Source organism: Rhipicephalus sanguineus, chromosome 6, assembly GCF_013339695.2.
Source record: "Rhipicephalus sanguineus isolate Rsan-2018 chromosome 6, BIME_Rsan_1.4, whole genome shotgun sequence".
Lineage (NCBI taxonomy): Eukaryota > Metazoa > Arthropoda > Arachnida > Ixodida > Ixodidae > Rhipicephalus > Rhipicephalus sanguineus.
This window is the reverse complement of record NC_051181.1, coordinates 175442286-175448287: the sequence shown is the minus strand read 5'-3', so window position 1 is coordinate 175448287 and position 6002 is coordinate 175442286.

The window sequence follows — 6002 nt, the reverse complement described above, 5'->3', positions numbered from 1 at the left end:
GTGGTACGCGGCGGTGCGGCGGTGGCTCGTGTGGCTGTATTCTAAGATCGCCTGAGTCAGGCCAGCCGTGAACGCCGTACCTCTGTCGGTGATGAGAACCTCTGGGGCGCCGTGTCTAAGGACGATGTTCTCAATGAAGAACTTGGCTACCTCAGCGGCACTGCCTTTGGGCAGGGCTTTTGTTTCGGCGTAGCGGGTGAGGTAGTCGGTAGCCACGACGATCCATTTATTTCCGCAAGTCGACGTTGGGAACGGCCCCAGGAGGTCCATCCCGATCTGCTGGAATGGTCGCCGAGGAGGCTCGATCGGCTGAAGGAAGCCTGCTGGTCTTGTGGGCGGTGTCTTCCGTCGCTGACAGTCTCGGCACGTCCTTACGTAGCGAGTGACGTCGGCGGCAAGGCGCGGCCAGTAGTACTTTTCTTGTACTCGTGCGAGCGTTCGGGAAAGTCCGAGGTGTCCAGCCGTTGGGTCGTCGTGCAGGGCATGCAAAATTTCTGGTCGCAGTCCCGAAGGTACAACGATAAGGTAGCTGGCTCGGGCCGGAGTGAAGTTCTTCTTTACGAGGACGTTGTTTTTCAAGGAAAATGGTGCGAATCCTCGCCTGAATACTTTTGGGACAACGATGGTCCTGCCCTCCAGGTATTCCACTAGACCCTTCAGGTCCGGGTCGGCTCGCTGTCGTTCGGCGAAATCTTTGGTACTTATGGCTCCCAAGAAGCTGTCATCATCCTGGTCGTCGGGCGTTGGTGGGTCGACGGGGCACGAGACAAGCAGTCGGCGTCGGAGTGTTTCCTTCCGGACTTGTACACGACAGTAATGTCAAATTCTTGAAGTCTTAGGCTCCACCGTGCGAGGCGACCTGAAGGGTCCTTCAAGTTAGCTAGCCAACACAAGGCGTGATGGTCGCTCACAACTTTGAAGGGCCTGCCGTAGAGGTAGGGGCGAAACTTTGACGTAGCCGAGATGATGGCGAGGCACTCCTTTTCTGTTGTGGAATAGTTGACCTCTGTTTTAGACAGCGACCGGCTAGCATAACTGATAACCCTTTCCAGTCCGCCCGTCCGCTGCACAAGGACGGCGCCGAGTACTATGCTGCTTGCATCGGTGTGAATCTCCGTATCGGCGTATTCGTCGAAATGCGCAAGTATCGGAGATGTCTGCAGGCGTCGTTTCAGTTCATGAAATGCTTCGACTTGCGCTGTTTGCCACCTGAATTCGACGTCGGTCTTCGTGAGCTGCGTTAGTGGCTCGGCGATCCGTGAAAAGTCTTTGACAAAGCGTCTGTAATAGGCGCACAAGCCGAGAAATCGGCGCACGGCCTTCTTGTCGGTGGGTGGCGGGAAAGCGGCGATGGCAGCTGTTTTCTACGGGTCTGGGAGCACTCCAGTCTTGCTGATCACGTGACCCAAAAACAAGAGCTCCTCGTACGCGAAGCGGCACTTTTCTGGCTTCAGGGTGAGCCCGGAGTTCTTGATTGCTTGAAGTACTGATTGAAGTCGCTGGAGGTGTTCGTCGAAGTTCGAGGAATACACAACGACGTCGTCCAAGTAAACAAGGCAAGTCTGCCACTTCAAGCCAGCTAATACAGCATCCATGACTCGTTGGAAAGTCGCAGGTGCCGAGCAAAGACCGAAAGGCATGACCTTGAACTCAAACAGGCCGTCCGGTGTTTTAAAGGCGGTCTTTTCTCGGCCTCTCTCGTCGACTTCAATTTGCCAGTAGCCGGTCTTGAGGTCCATCGACGAAAAGTGATTCGCGTTGTGGAGTCGATCCAGGGTGTCGTCTATCCGTGGGAGAGGGGACACGTCGTTCTTTGTGATTTTGTTCAGGCGACGATAATCGACGCAGAAACGTAGGGTCCCATCCTTCTTCTTCACTAACACCACGGGAGACGCCCACGGGCTGTTGGACGGCTGGATGATGTTGTCGCGTAGCATTTCATCGACTTGTTTCTTAACGGCCTCCCGTTCCCGCGTCGAAACCCGGTAGGGACTCTGACGGAGTGGTCGAGCATTTTCTTCTGTTATGATGCGGTGCTTAGCAAGGGGCGTTTGTCGGACCCGCGATGACGACGAGAAACAGTCCCTGTATTCCTGCAGAAGGCGTCGAAGCTGTTGCTGTTGGCGAGCGGGAAGACTTGGGTTTACGTCGAAGGGTGGCTCAGGGATCGTCGTCGTAGCTTCGTCAGAATCTGAAAAGGCAAACGCATCGCTGACGGCCAAGATTTCTTCGATGTGTGCAATCGTCGTGCCCCTGCTCAAGTGTCTGTATTCCTGGCTGAAGTTCGTTAGCATCACGCTTCCTTTTCCTTCATGCAACCGAGCAATGCCCCTTGCGACGCAAATGTCACGATCTAGCAGCAAACGCTGATCGCTCTCGATGACACCTTCGATGTCTTCAGCTTTTTCGGCGCCGACGGAAATAATGACGCTGGAACGCGGTGGAATGGTCACCTGCTCTTCTATCACATTCAATGCATGGTTCCCTGGCGTCGCGCGGGGCGGGAGCGCTTTACCTGAGGTTAGTGTTATCGACTCGGACCTCAGGTCGATGACGGCGCCGTGTTCACTTAGGAAGTCCATTCCAAGTATTGCATCCCTGGAGCAGTTTTGTGGGATTACAAAGCTCGCAGGATAAGTCCGGTTATTGATGGTGACTCTCGCCGTGCAGACAGCAATCGGCGTTATCAGATGGCCTCCAGCGGTGCGGATTTCGGGGCCTTCCCAAGCGGTCTTAACTTTCTTCAACTTCGTGGCGAAGGGCCCACTGATGACGCAATAGTCGGCTCCAGTATCGACGAGCGCGGTGACGTTGTGGCCGTCGATGAGAACGTCGAGGTCGCTAGTTCGTCGTCTTGCGTTGCGGTTGGGTCTCGGCGTCGGGTCACGGCTGCGTCGGTTTGTTCCGCTGCTTCCATGTTGCGTCGTCGGGTCTTCTTCGGTCCGCAAGATCTCGTCGTCAGGGGTCTGTCTGGTTCGCATCGTGTTCTGAAGGTTTCGTCGCGACGTCGTCGTCGTCGGCGGAGGATCTTCGGTAATTCGTCGTACAGCAACCGCACCTCCATCGGTTGCTGCCCTTAGTTTTCCGGATACGGGCTAGGCGACCGGCCCCGGTTTGGGCCAGTGTACGGCCGGCGGTGCGGTGACATGTAGCGGCCGGGCGACGGCGAGCGTGAAGGACGTCGTTCTTGCCACTGCGTTCCGGTTAGGTAGTCGTCGATGTCGCGAGGCCGTTCGCCTGGCTGTGGTCGCGGCGCGTTGATGGCGAATCCTCGTAGTCCCATCTGTCGGTACCGGCAGCGGCGGTACGTGTGGCCGGCCTCCCCGCAGTGGTAGCAGAGCAGGCGGTTGTCAGGGGCGCGCCAAACGTCGGTCTTCCTCGGCGCGGATCGCTGGCCGGCTGGCGGGCGGTATGACGTCGGTGGTGGCGGCGGCGGTGCCTGGCGGCGGAACTGCTGCGGCGGCGCGGCGTCTTGACGCGGGCGAGGAGGAGCGTTGCGGCGGACTGCAGCGGCGTAGCTGATCCCTTGTGGCTCAGGCTGCACTAGTTGAGGTGCTCGCAGGGATTGCTGTATTTCCTGGCGCACGACGTCAGTAATCGAGTCTACTTCAGGCTGCGAGGACGGCAACCGTTTTCGCAGCTCCTCCCGCAGGATAGCTCTGATCGCGTCTTGCAGGTCGTCGGATTGCAGCGCTTGAACCTCCCCGTAGGTCGTCGTGGGAATCCGGCGGTTGTACTGCCTCGTATGCATTTCAAGTGCCTTTTCGATCGTTGTGGCTTCCGAGGCGAATTCCGCGACCGTCTTAGGTGGGTTACGAACAAGGCCGGCAAAGAGTTCCTGCTTGACTCTTCGCATTGGGAAGCGGATCTTCTCCTCGGACATAGCGGGGTCGGCATGGCGAAAAAGGCGGACCATTTCTTCAATGTACATGCCGATGTTCTCGTTCGGCAGCTGTACACGAGTCTCTAGCAGAGTTTCGGCTCTTTCCTTCCGAACGACGCTCGTGAACGTGTCCAGGAAAGCGGCGCGAAAAAGGTCCCAGGTTGTGAGCGTGGCCTCTCGGTTCTCGAACCATGTTCGAGCGGTGTCTTCCAAGGCGAAGTACACGTTCCGTAGCTTGTCGTTATCAGTCCAGTTGTTGTAAAGGGCGACTCGGTCGTACCTTTCAAGCCAACTTTCCGGGTCTTCGAGCGGTGACCCACGGAAGGTAGGTGGCTCCCTCGGCTGATGTAGCAGCACAGGTGCAGGCACCATGGGTGCTGTCGCCGTCGCTGATGTGGTGGGCATGGTCGGGGTCTTCCTGGTCTTGTCGGGTAGAGGCCCGTACTCCGGTGGGAGACCTTGCTGCCTGCGGCTGGCCCGCTGGTCGGTGTCTTCTTGACGGTGTGGGCTCGGCTCATGGCTTGACGGGGGCGTCCGGATCATGAAGAAACAGCACCTCCACCAGATGTCACGTGGTCGTGAGGTCGACGAAGGCAGCAGTGAACACGTCCGAGATGAAACTCTTTATTTGGCCGAACTTGTGGCCGAGAAACTAAAACTCAAACTACAGCAATACGCAGATAGCGGCGGACAGAACGTCAACCGTCGATCAACTGACAAGCGGCCACGCGCGTCGGCTTTTATACAGGCGCTATCAAACTTTCCAGCAATATCGCTGGTGGCGGCGTAATCTCTAGACAAAGCTGGAACATTCGCGTGCGGGGCGCAATCTTAACAAACCGATCTACTACAATCGCGACGCTTCTAGAACACTACTTCGCGGACAGCGTCGAGCGTTGATAACCGTCCCTGCCGGTCAAACCCGAATACATCAAAACAAGACAAGAAGTGGGCGTGGCAATACTTTATGTATGTTCGTGCGTGCGTTTGTATGTGAGCGTGTATATACACGCAAGCAAAGCTGAAAAATTTCGGGGGGGGGGGGTTGAACCCCCCAACATCCCCCCCCCTGGCTACGCCCCTGTTTTAAAACCCTGGCAATGCCTAGGCAGGTGCATCCCACTCTGTTAAGTGAGCGAATAGCTGTGCTCCTGCAGACGCTTATTATTGCAGCGTCCCGTCTGCCCGATATATAGTGAACCACAGCTAAGTGGAATCTCGTAGACAACTTCCGTTTTGCAGGGCACATACATATTTCTGTGAGCTATTCCACAGGCTTCTTTCTTCCAAAAGTTTTTGTTGTTGCTCGTTAGTGAAGGCAGTGGGAAAGAAATTTGATGTGAATGTTCACTTTTCTGCGCCTTGTAAATTGTCCCGTCTCTGTGTGCGTGCGAGTGTGTGTGTGTGCGCGCGTCTGCGTGTCGTGCGTGCGTGTGTGTGTGCGTGTACATGCGCATGCGTGCGCGCGGTGTGTGCGTGCGTGCGTGTGTGTGTGTGTGTGTGTGTGTGTGTGTGTGCGCGTGCTTGCGTGTGTGTGTGTGTGTGTGTGTGTGTGTGTGTGTGCGTGCGTGCGTGTGTGTTCGGATGCGCTACGTGGATGGCATTTAAGAGGTTTTTTTTTTAATATCGTTTCTGGCAAACACCACCGCCAAGATCGCATGTCGGAATCCGAAACAGCTGTCCGGGTTCTCGAAGTCAACCCTGGTGAACCACTCCGAAGTGTTCACATTCTTCCAATTTCGATCAGCATTGGTCGAAAATATGTTAACGCTTAGAGTGTTTCCGTGCCGCCTACCGCTCTCCGTGCAGTGCGCACCCATAAGTGTACACACTGTGTTGAGAGGATTTTCCTCCCACAGTATAGCTGTCGCCCAACCCTTCCACCAAATGTTCCCCTTACACAGAACACCCCAGTACGGTGGGAAGCCTGGGTGTCTAGCGCGATCACCAGGTGTGATGAGCGCCGTAGGGAGCGAAGTGCGCAGGTACTTCCGGGTCATCTTATTTTCATCAATAAACCTGTTATTCTCCTCTCCTCTCAAGCTAGCTTGCGTCGTTACAGGATTGGTTCCATGTGTTCGTTTTGCGAGCAAAAACAATGCATGGACGAGGCAGCGTC